The sequence below is a fragment of the Macaca nemestrina genome, chromosome 13 (genome assembly GCF_043159975.1).
Source record: "Macaca nemestrina isolate mMacNem1 chromosome 13, mMacNem.hap1, whole genome shotgun sequence".
Taxonomy (NCBI): Eukaryota; Metazoa; Chordata; class Mammalia; order Primates; family Cercopithecidae; genus Macaca; species Macaca nemestrina.
In genome coordinates this window covers 43,541,221-43,553,811 of record NC_092137.1, presented here as the reverse complement: position 1 = coordinate 43,553,811, position 12,591 = coordinate 43,541,221, and the positions used below count along the sequence as shown (strand labels likewise).

The following is a 12,591-nucleotide window of genomic DNA, read 5'->3' as shown; positions in this document are numbered from 1 at the left end:
GTGATAGCCGCCTCTTTCTACAAATGGACTGAAAGAAGTGGCCATGGGTCTCTTGATGCCTGAAATAGTAGTGCCTAAGGCTTCGATTATCAAATAGTGGTATTGAAATGTTCCACGAATAGAGATGTAGTACATCTGTGGTATCTGGCAGCCATTAAGTAGCCAAGCATATATTTCTTGACCATATTAAATTTGTATCTCACCTTACGCTGCTGTATTAGATTCTGTCCAAAACCCAACCCATCTTTACTAATAAGACTGCTGACTTATGATTCAGCCAGCCCCCTCAGCCTCTCTGGTAATGGGGTGGGGTGGTGGTGGGGTTTTCGGACTAGACTGTTGTATTTTTCTCATCAAGCCAAGAAACTTCTCAGACCCTGCAAACATGATACCTGGTAACATAGCTACAGTATGAATTTTAGGATAGAAAGAAATAAGGGAGGGAGGAGAGAGAAAATAAAGAAAATAACCCTATGACATAGCTACAGTATGAATTTTTAGGATAGAAGAGAAGAGGGGAGAGAGGGAAATAAAGAAAATAACCTTATTTCAAATCATGAAGCTTTTTTTATCGTTAACCCCAAATGCCCTTAACTCAGAACTCTGACGAAAGACGTCTCTTTTTTCCCTGTAAGTGTGTATTGAACTCATGCACTCACTCCTAGCATCATTTGAAGGTAGTTATGAGACATTCATTACGCCTTCAATACCTTTCACATACTTAAATTTAGTGTTTTCTTTAGAAAAGGCTAGAAAATATAGGGACTTAGGAAGAAGTTAAGGTAAACTTAAAATATATAAAAGCTCACTTTGAGTGAAAACGAGTAAAAACAAGCCCTGACCTTCTCAGAGGTAAGAAAAGTTGAAAGTAAATGTATTCTTTAGGAAATAAAGACTTTGCCAAGAATAGCATGGTTAGTTAAAGCAGTCTGGTGTGGAAAGTGTGTCTTTTAAAAAATAAGATTTCTTTATTTTCTTCTTGACTATTAGTTTTGTCAGAAGAATCATTTGAATAATAAATGAAATGCTTTGAAGTATATAGGGGAATGGAGAACTTTTCTGTGACTTGTACGAACTGGTGATACAGATTATGAACTAAGTGACGCCAAATTCCACCAGTTTACCCAGGATCTGAACACTAGCAAATGTAGTCAAAGACATAGAAATCTCCTGATGAAATCATGAAAATGGACAGAAGTGATCCAGATTGTTTAATTTCTTTTGAAATATTATATTTATTAGATTTTAGCACCCAAAAGTTAAACAGTATTGAATTTCACACATAGCACTTTATTTTTAATCGTAGGTTGAAGGTTATGCACTTGGCATGACTGAAGAGTGACTCATACATTTTGCACTGACTTTATTAGTAGTAGTATTATTTTGATAGGCAAGGAGGAAAGCCGGGGAGTAAGATGATACCGAATTGAGGCTAAATTTGTTAATTGATCGAACTCAGAAATCATGAGTGTCACTTAATTTTCTTCTTTTTATATTCATGTGTATATCCCCTGTGAAGACTTTGAATGCTACTCATGTTTAAAATCCAACATAAAATACCATCTGATCATCAAAATTGGCAGTGGGAATTAGCAGTATTTTCTTCTAGTTAATGTTTCAAACTCTGCCACAGCTAAAATCTCATCACCTGGACACTTTGAAAGATGTGATCAGTATTCTTTATTGACATGTTTTCCATCTTAAAACACAATCACCATGAAATTAATATACTAAGTCTTGGTCACAATCCAGGGAAAGACTTGAAGGTAATGTGACTCTTCTCATAATTAGTAACCTAATTAAATGCTAGAGGGCTTCAGCTATATGGTAAGGTACCATGCTTCTGAACAAAGATACCACCACCATGGAAATTGTATACTTGTAACACTAGTATATTTTTAATTAGTGGCAGGGTATAGGTGTGTGTAATCAGTTTTGTTTCATCTTCTAACTTTGCACAGCAGTCTCCATTGTGCATTCATTTGGAATATATTGAAGAATAATCCACTGATTTAGCTTGTGTTTGTCAGAATTTAGGGTGACTAAAACTGGTATGAGTTGAAAATTACCTTTACACGATGGAATAAGCAAACTAAAAGGCTGTTCAAAATATTAGAAAGCAGGTTTAATCTAATCAAGAATGTGGGAGGGGAATCTTTTACCTTAATAACCACTACAAAATCATACCGCTCAGTACAGCAGGTGAGTTTATTAAAGCTGGCCCAACAAATTTGGCATCACTTGGTTGAATAATTGGAGCTGTCAATTGTCCTTAAAATTAATAAAATCGCATTTCTTTTAATATGTGCTATTGTTCTTCACGTCTATGGTGGTAAAAATATCAGAGATGGGGAACACTCATTTTTGCAACTAGCACAGGCTCTGCAGTAAGACAGACTTGACTTTGAATTCCAGCTTATACATTCATTCCCTTTGTGAGCTTGGGCAAGTCAGTTAACTTCTCTGAGCCTGTCTAGAACATGTGAAAGATTCAGAACATTGTCCTAAAAAATATTTTTTGTTTTTTAATTCTTGTGTGATTCTTAGGATTTAAATGTTTATTGATTTGATTTTTTAAAAGAGCACAAGGAAACATTAATTCTGATTGTAAAAGTTTAAAGGAAATAGCTGGGCTTGTTTAATTTGAGGAAGAGAAGACTTGAGATGTTTTGGAGATGGAGCTGGAGGCTACGAAAGCACAACAGGATGTGTAAGTTAACTTATCTAATGTATATGAAAGGTTATTCTTTTAAAAACAACTTTATTGGGGGTATAATTGATGTAAAATAAACTGCACATGTTTAAAGTATACAATTTGATATTTTTATATACCCATAAAACCATCATCACTGTCATGGTAAGAAACATAGCCATCGCCCTTTGTAATCCTTACTCAACCTCCCCTTCCCCACCTCCCTGGCAATGATTGTTTTATGTTCTGTCACTATAGATTAATTTGCATTTCCTAGAATTTTAAGTAAATGGAATCATACAGGATGCATTCTATTTTGTCTGGCTTTTTCACTCAGTATAATTATTTTGAGATTCAGCCATGTTGTTAGGTGTATCCGTAGCTTGTTTCTTTTTATTGCCAAACGGTATTCGATTATATGGATACACTGCAATTTGTGTACTCAGCTGTTGAACGACATTTGTGTTGTATCCATCAACTAGTAACAAATAACTTGCTAGGAACAATCATGCACGAGTCTCTTTGTGGACTTAGGCTTTCATTTCACTAGTGTAGATACACAGGAATTGAACAGGTGAGCTAAATGGTGAGTGTATATTTAACTTGTTAAGAAACTGCCAAATTGTTTTCCAAAGTGATTATACATTTGCACTAGAAGAGTATGAGAATTCTAATTGTTGCATATCCTAGCCAACACTTAGTATGCTCAGTCTTTTTAACTTTAGCCTTTCTAGTGAGTATGTAGTAGTATGTCACTGGGGTTTTAATTTAAACTTCACTAATGTCTAAGGATGTTGGGCATCTTTACATGTATTTGGCATTCATATATCTTCTTTGCTGAAGTGTCTGTTTGAAACTTTGACGCAGTTTTTCTGTTAGGTTGTTTGCTTTCTTTTCTCCTCTCTCTCTCTCTCTCTTTTTTTTTTTAAGAGATGAGATCTTGGAAAAAAAAAAAAGAAAGAGAGAAATGAGATCTTGATCTGACAACCTAGCTGGAGTGCAGTGGTACAGTCACAGCTCACTTTAGCCTCAACCTCCCAGGCTCAAGCAATCCTCCTACCTCAGCCTCCTGAGTAGCTACGACTACAAGCACATGCCACCATGCCTGGCTATTTTTTTTATTTTTTGTAGAGACGGGGTCTCGTTTTGCCCAGGCTGGTCTCGAACTCCTGGCCCCAAGCAATCCTGCTGCCTCAGTCTCTCAAAGTGCTGGGATTACAAGTGTGAGCCATCATGCCTGGTTTTGTTTTCTTACTATTCTGAATATATTTTGGATGCAAGTCATTTAGGCATAGATTTCTCTCTTTTCCCTGGCATGTAGAACCAGAAAAACAAAATTAAATTGCAGCAAGTATAATTATACTGTATAAGGAAGTATTTTTTTGACTGGCAGTGTAAACATGGGCACAGGGATAACCAAAGGAAGATGTCAGACTTTCTCAGGGGGTATTTAAAAACTGACTGGCAATAGTCTATTGGGATACTGTAGGCATGCTGAAATATGACTCAACTTACCTAATTGCAATTTTCATTTGAGAAAAGGTACCTTGAATGAATCTATTGCTAGTATCCCAATATCTGTGCTCTTTTGTGTCATTTTTCCAGGCCAAAAAAAAAGCAGTTTTTTGGAATTTTTGAAAACTTTCCTTGTACTTTATTATTTTTAAAAATTCATTCTTTCTGGTTTTAGCTTGAAGTGTTTCTGTGAAACATGAGGAGGGTCATTCAGGGGCATTAATTAGCTTTAGCAAAAACAAATTGCAGTCTCTGCAAAGCAATCAAATTAAAAGAAATACTCAAATTTCTCTCATATAGTAGTAGCACCAATCGTTTTAGCTGATGGCATTGGGAAGATTCATTTAACCCTCTGTAGATGCAAAATAATTAATGAGATTCTAGAGAAGAGGTTCTACATGATGAAAGGAGTTGGAGTGATTGTAGCCCTCAGAAGAGTAAAGGGTGCTTTCATGACGGGATTCCAATAGAGTTAATGAAGGGTTTTCCTGTGTGTAGAAAACACTGGTCATTTGTTCTCCAACTCCACAGAGGCTCAAACTAGAGAAAATTGGCTCCAACTATAGAAAGATTGAGTATGGTTAGTGTTAGATAGAAAACTTTTATTATTATCATCACTATTATGAGATTAAGCAATGGAGCAAGAGAGGTCATAATGATATTGTAAAATAAAAAAGATAGCTATCTGCCTGGAATGTTTAAATGTCCATGATTGAATTTTGTTATTGAAGGGGACTTCGGAGATCATTTATTCTAATATGCGTTTACAGATGAGGATGTGAAAGGACATTACGTAACTTGCTGTGGCCACATTGTTAGATACTCATATTTTAATCTGAGGATGTCTTAAAAGTAGCCTTGCGTAAGAGACACAAAGGAAACCGTGTAAGTGCTTCTGCTTCACAGCAGGTTTCACTTCACCAAAAAAGTCGCTTAAAGCTGATGACCGTGTATTTCTTCTAAACCCAAGAAGATTCTGCCAATGTGCTGACATGTATGTGTCTTTTCTTGTCGTTACTATGGTTCAAGATTTTTATTCTTGGGCAATTCAAACTTGTCTTTAAATAAATACCATACTTTGCTCAGGGGCCAACCTAATCTTCTCGGTATCGTTCCAATTTTAGTGTATGTGCTGCCGAGGCAAGCACAAAATTAATACTATACTTTGAATGACTGTAAGTTATTTGACCTGAGGTGATCAGTACTGAGAGAGGACATCAGGGGACACTGCCACAGCATTTGTGGAACCTGTCGCAGTCTGACGTGGGGTTCTTCATAAACTGTTGGTTGATGGCTGCAACTTGGTGGATGACTTACTTCAAAGTCCTGGTGACTAATTTGCCTTCGTTAAAGTTAATATTGAATAAAGCTTTAGGCTTTATTTTGTTTAACACTAGTTAGAGCAGTAGGAAACATATTTAGATAGTTCCTTATGTATGAGACCTGCAAATATGCATTCCAGCCATTAAAATTCGTGGGATAAATTGCCTCTAAAGGTTTCCTCATTCATTATCACAACAAAAAGAATTGGCACAAGGCATTTTAGTTGGTTGTGGTTACATTGTATTTGGGAATTCATCATTCTTTTTATGTTCCCACTAGACTATCTAGAGTGAAAACCCACATACATTTATATAATATTATGTACTTTATTTTAAAGGGTTTATCTGAGTACTAAAAATGAGAGAAAATGTTTTCAAGTACCTAGCACATTGCCTGGCGTCTTGCAGGCACTCAGTAAATATTCCTGCCTTCACTTCCTTTTTTCCTTCCTTCCTTTTAGTATGGATATCAGAATCTTTTAGAAATGTAACAGATTATTGTCAAAAAGGGAAGTTAATAGAATTGGTCTATGTTGAGCATTCCCTTGACTCACAGGATATTTAGATTGTCTAAGATTTTAATAACATTTCAGAGATAATCACCTGAAAAGTTAAATTGGTCAAAGAAAAATTTACTCAGCACCTATGATTTGTCCAGTCAGTCTTGGACTAGAATTAGAGTACTTTGAATACCAGAATAAAAATATGTATTTAATGTGACTATAGAGAGCTATCATAGGTTCTAGAAAATTTGAAAGCTAAAAAAGTTTTTTAATGGCAATAAAAACATTCCTTTCTAAACCTTCTATCTATATATAGTAGGGTTATATATAATAGGGTTTAAAAAATAAGATGGTAAATTCTCTCTATTCCTTTGTATAGTATCTTAAAATGACTACCCATTCCTGTGTTTGTGAACTGAAAAATCAATCACTGTAAATATGGAATCTCTTGCGCTGAAGGATAATGGTGTGAGTTTCAACTGTATTAAATCACTTTGAGAACTTGGCCTTTGAGCAGTCGACACCAAAAGAAAACCAGCCTGTTATTGATTTCTCAGACCTATCCACTGCCTGCAAGGAAAGGAGGAGACATGCTGAGAGGTCAAGTGTTATTGTGTTCAGCCCCCTTTAAAGAGTCAGTGGCTGCCTGAATGTGCTCATTTCTTGGTTGGTTGTGGAGGCTAAGCAGAAACATTGTGAAGGGTTTCGCGATTGGGAGGAATGTGCAGCTCTTTCATTCAGTCTGCATATGCAGCAGCCCTTACATGCAGCTCATCCCAGCCCAAGAAACGCGAGGGTAGATCCGGAATGCTGTTGCAGCTGTTGCATGAGGAGAACAGTAGACCAGAGTGTGGCTCATTGGTACAGGGTCAGAGAGAAACCCCTCAGATAGACTGGGAGGGAAGATTATGCCAAATTTTCAAACTAAGTCTAGCAGTTATTTTTATTTGCTTAGGAAAGATGATTCCTTTTTATTTTCTAGGGCTCCCAATGTCTTTGTATGTACTTTGCTATAAAGTCTTTTCCATGTTTTTCCCAGAGTCGGGAAAGAGTTATTGCTAAGGTATAGCACATTTTAGTGCCCCTGAGAAGAATCTCCTTCCCAGCTGTCTAAAACATTTGGTTGGGATCTGAAAAATTTAGTTTCAAATTGTCTTTGTTGTCGTCTCAAAAAATGACGAAACATTTAAATGAAATTTCAGATGAAATGTAATTTTCATACTTTATCTCTACATTTTGATCAGCAAGTAACCAGAAATTAGCATTCAGAAATCATGCATCTTTTCATTTATTTAAGAATATTTATAATTGTGAACAATTAAAGCACATTGTTTAGAGAGCTTTTAAAGTAACAACCAAATTGTATACCTTCACCCCTCCGTGCTGGAAAATTTCCTTGCCTTATTTCCTAGCACTGAAAGGGATGGTATGAATCAAGTAGCCATAGCCATTGCACCTGCCAGGCCTGTATTTCTGCCACGTTAGGTTGCTGAGTGCTGTGCCTGTTTCTTGCAGGGGCAAGTGGAGGGATGTCCAGATGATGGAGGCTGATTTCTAGCTCCCAGCAGCTGACATTTCAGTCTGGAGTTATTAGCCTGTGGCCTGTCAGCCTGGGTCACTGGGAGGCAGTGTGAAGGTGACCTCAAAAGCATGCTTCTCTGAGGCTTAGATTCTGTGGTTGGGCTTGTCTCAAGTGGTCACACAGTACAGTTTTTAGATGTTCTGTTGTGGCTTATTGTTGGCATTTCTTCATAATTTTTTTAAGGGTTTAATGTGTTGCTTAGAATTAATTTGCAAAGAGCTTTGAACTGCCCGACAGATAACGTATTTAAACATTCTACTTGAAGTTACTTTGTGTGTCTGGAAATGTGCAGTTTTTAGCTTAGCTACTGTCTACGGCTCTTGTTTTCTCCTTACTACCCAAACCAAGGATTTTTAAAAAATCAAACTTTAAAAGCCCCGAACTCATTACTCTTCCAGGAAATATATTTGAATAAAGAAATCCCTGAGCTATGCAGAGGGCAAGATTATAGTCAATGCAATTTTTATGTGCTAGTGATTTGAGTTGTAAGAAAAGGAGCAGCTAGTTCGGGTGGTGGTGGAGGAACAGCTAGTTCTGATGAGCAGTTAGTTCTGATGAGTGAAATATTGGCATAGGAAGAACAACTAGAGAATCTGGCAACCTTGGCCATCACTGAACTCACCTGAGAGTGTGGAAAAGGGCTTCAGCAATGCCACGTTTATAACAAAAACATATTTAATAGTTACAGGACATGCAGAAATATCTGCTTTTTCCAGTTCACTGGATACAAACTTTGTGTGTGTGTGTGTGGTTTCTCTCTTTTATGCACGCACACATACCCACACATACATGTTTTCCTGAAGGCGAGATTTAAAACTATGAACCACACACAACAAAAAGGAAAAAGAAATCTTGGTATAATAGCAGTAGAGTAGACAGAAAATAGACTTGGGCCCTGGACCTGGAGAATAAAGCTAATGGGCTTCACATAAACAAGTGAATAGGCCCTAGAGAAACTCAAGCCTCCTCTCCTTTCCAGCTCATTTAGAGGGGAAGGAGGAGGGCAGGCCTTTGTGAGCACTTGGAGCCTGTTTGGTACAGGCCAGGCCCTGTTTCCTCAGCCAGTTGTTGAGACAAAGAGCACTAGAGAAAGACAATTTGTAAAGTGTATAAAGGTTTTATTTTCAAATTATTCCACCTGCCTGTCTTCTAGACATTTTATTTTCATGCATTATTTCATTTAAACTTCACAACAGCCCTATGAAATGAGCATTCTTCCTTTTCCCCATTTATAGAAGGTACAAACTTAGGTTTACTGACTTATCTAAAGTCACACACTAGTAAGTGTCAGAAGTCAGATGTAAACTTAGGTCTGCTGGATTCCAGAGCATGTTCTTAAGTCCCTGTCCTATGTGCTCCGTGATAAAGAACTATGAAGACCCTGTTTCTGTTCTCAAAGTCATTTCAGTCTAGCAGACATGATGATGCCTGAGAGCTACTGTGGGGAAGGTAAGTGAGATGCACTGGCTGCTATGGCAGAGCTAAATATGCAATTGCAGTAGGCAGAGGGAAGGAAGTGATTGATTCTGATCACAGGAGGTACAGTAAAGTTTCACAAAAAAGGTAATACCTTAGCAGAGGCCAGGCATGGTGGCTCATGCTTATAATCCCAGCACTCTGGGAGGCCAGAGTGGGAGGAACACTTGAGGCCAGGTGTATGAGACCCTGTCTCTACTTAAAAAAAAAGAAAAAGAAAATCAGCTAGGCCTGGTGGCATATGACTATCATCCCAGCTACTCAGGAGGCTGAGGTGGGAGGATCACTGGAACCCAGGAATTCAAGGCTGCAGTGAGCTATGATCTCGCCACTGAACTCCAGCCTCAGTGACAGAGTGAGACCCTGTCTCTAAACAAAAATGTAATACCTTAGCATAGTTAGAAGATGAAGAGGAATTCCCTCTTCAGTACAGGAGTAAAAGCACAAGAGTAAAAGGACATTACTCTAGTGAGAATGAACTGGAATGTGCAAACGCTAGTTGGCTTGCCAAAACATATATAGAAAGAAAGATTTTTTGAAAGTAGTATAATCCAGAGCCTCAGCCTGCTGTGTCTCACCCAGCCTTTAGAGATGGCCTGTTAAATAGGGTTGTCTCAACTTTGGCTTGTCAGTAGATGACCATTTCCCAAGAGCTGACAGCTGTGCTGTAGGACAAACAGACCATAGTGGTATGGCTGGCATTCTTGAGTAACTTTAGTGAGAGGTTTTAGGGGGTGTGTTGGCAGGGTGGGATCAGGGTCAGACATAGCTTTTTTGAACTCACCCCACCTTGGAAGATGCTAACTGCTTGGTTAAGTAGGGCCATCTAGAGCAAGTGGATGGCCCTTTTCATCACTGACAGAAGTTTGGGGGCCTCTGTTTTGTACATGATATAGCCTCACCTGAAAAATAAGAATCAGGACTGGAGGTGGGTCAGGAAATGGGGAGGAACTGGGGGAATGTTAATTATGTTAATGAGGTAGGATGGAAGGGGATATTGGCTGGATCCTGAAGCCATTTGGAGACTTTGAAGCCTCTGGTTCCTGTGACATACGGGGACTCACCCAATGCTACTGAGACTTAAAGTTCCCTCAGTTCAAAAACACCTCCCCCATGTTGCCTACAAAGTTTCTCAGCCACTCTGGCTTGTCAGATTTCAATGAGGTACCACCTACAGAGCCTGGTCTTTAATAAATGCTCAGGAAATGTTAGCTATTATCAGCATCATCTTTGTTGTTCTGCTTCGCGGTCTACAAATTAGAGACTGGTTGGTTCTCTAAGTCGTTCATACCTTAGTGTGATTAGGTTGAATGTTTGGAAACATTTGGCTTTTCCAAGGCTCTGGGGATTTTGAGGCAACTGCATTGTAAAGTCTTACAAAGACTGAATTTTGTAGGTAGACAGACCCTAATTAAAATGCGGACTTTATGCTAACTTTATGACCCAAAGTATGCTGGGAAACCTCACTCTGTTCATCTTAAAATAGGGATAATGACACTGACCTTGGGATGCAGATTAATGAAATAATTAAAATAGTGTATCTAAAGCACCTAGCCAGTCCCGGCACATACTAGTAACTTAATCTCAGTTCCTTTCCTTTTGTCTGGATGCCCTGAGGGGCAGTTTGGGTTCACATAGGGAAAGGCACAGGTCTGGGGAAGGACTTCTTTCTTGCCAAACCCAAGCGCTCTCTGCCTCTCCCCACCTCTCCCCACTTAGGCAGAGCTGGGCATGATCACCTAGACTAGTACTCGCACACACAGGTGTCGCACTTACACAGCAGCAGCAGCTTGTGTTTACTTCTCATGGCCTGAGAATCATTGGCTGGTTCTTCTGTGTTCCACACTAGACTGTTAAGTTCCTTGTGGCCTAGGCAGTGGTTTTCTCTCCGATTCTCTGGTACCTGACCAAGTGTGTGCTTGTGCTAGGTACTCAGTAGACGTCCCTACAGATGTGGGTGGGCAGAGGCAGTTTTGGTGATGTATAGCCGCTTTCCTTTGAAATCTTTCAGAAAAAAAGAACACATTGTGATGGTAGATATGAAACAAGAACACGTAGAAAAAGCTTTGCCCTCACTCTGTGAAAGGTGGTGAAGTCAGCATGATCTCAGCTCAATGGTCCTTTTTTTTGCTGAGAGTACTGCATTCTGAACTCCTCTGGGTTCCTCAAGTGTTAAGCTCAAGTGTGTATTTCACCCTCATTTGAAGGTCCTTTATCTGTTCCAGAAAGTTGTTTCAGCTCTGCCTCCCACTTGACTTTTCTGTGCCACTCTACAGCTGTGTATGTCTGCATGGGTACACTGATTTGTGATGAGCAGACTGTATGTCACCTCTAAGCTGGTGGTTCCCTGTGAGCAGTGTTCTCCACTGCTATGTCACATGCAGCAGAGCACACACCTGACAGCCACATTGTGTTGTCATTGATGTATGCGACAGAGCAGCAGGAGGTTCCCCACCTGGGTCTGGGAAACTCCCTCCTCAAGGGTTTTGGATGTGTGTCACGAACCTGAAACTGTATGGGAAATTGTGTGTATATGTTCATAAATATATTCCTCTTGTGAGAGAGTTCATAGTTTACATTAGTTTCTGAAATATTTTCGTTATCCTTAAAATGTTTAAAAAAAAAAACAAAACACTCATTTAGAAATTTTCCACATATGTATAAATTACAGTTTGTGTTTTTGTTAGCTAGGAGATATTTTTATGCTCCCTTGATTTCCAGGTGTGAGCTACAGGTTGAGTAGCCAGAGAGCTCTGGGTCACAGTCTGGCCTGAGCGCTACTTACACATCCTGGACTTAGCCCTCGGAGTTTTCACTGAGCCCTTCTGAGCTTCATTTTATTTTTCATCTGTTAATTTAGGTTCATAATGCCTTTTTGTCCTACAGGGAAGTTGCATAGTAAAGAGATCACAAGTGTGCAGGTATTTTATCAACTGTCAAGTGCTGTACAATTGTGGGATGCAAGTATTCTTATTAAAAATGTATCATGTCTCGGTCAGGCACGCGGTCGCTCACACCTGTAATCTCAGCACTTTGGGAGGCCAAGGTGAGCAGATCACGAGGTCGGGAGATCGAGACCACCCGTCTCTACTAAAAATATGAAAAACTAGCTGGGCAAGGTGGCGGGCGCCTGTAGTCCCAGCTACTCGGAAGGCTGAGGCAGGAGAATGGCATGAACCTGGGAGGAGGAGCTTGCAGTGAGCCAAGATTGCGCCACTGCACTCCAGCCTGGGTGACAGAGTGAGACTGTGTCTCAAAAAAAAAAAATAAATAAAAGTGTCATGTGTTATGTTACACAGTGTCGAGGACATGGTAGGCAGTCAATAAATATGTGATTAAAATGAACATAGAAAGGGTTTATTGAAGTGAGAGGGCTAGAAGTTTTAAGACACTGGTGTCTGTACCTTGTAGATTCTGTGGAGGACCTAGTATTCAAGCCTAGAACACAGCTTAGGGCTATTAGAGGGACTGATTTTCAAGGAATGTTAAAAGTAGAAATGA

At 39.1% G+C, this 12,591-nt stretch overlaps 1 protein-coding gene and 1 non-coding gene across 12 annotated transcripts in view; one reads left to right on the top strand and one right to left on the bottom strand.

The window, feature by feature from the left end:
- LOC105464931 (THADA armadillo repeat containing) overlaps window positions 1–12,591 on the top strand; it is a 356,256-nt gene that overhangs the window by 173,748 nt on the left and 169,917 nt on the right. The window lies entirely within an intron of this gene.
- LOC112423788 (U6 spliceosomal RNA) lies at window positions 5,249–5,355 on the bottom strand. Its single transcript, XR_003014339.1, has one exon. It is a non-coding gene; the product is annotated as a U6 spliceosomal RNA (small nuclear RNA).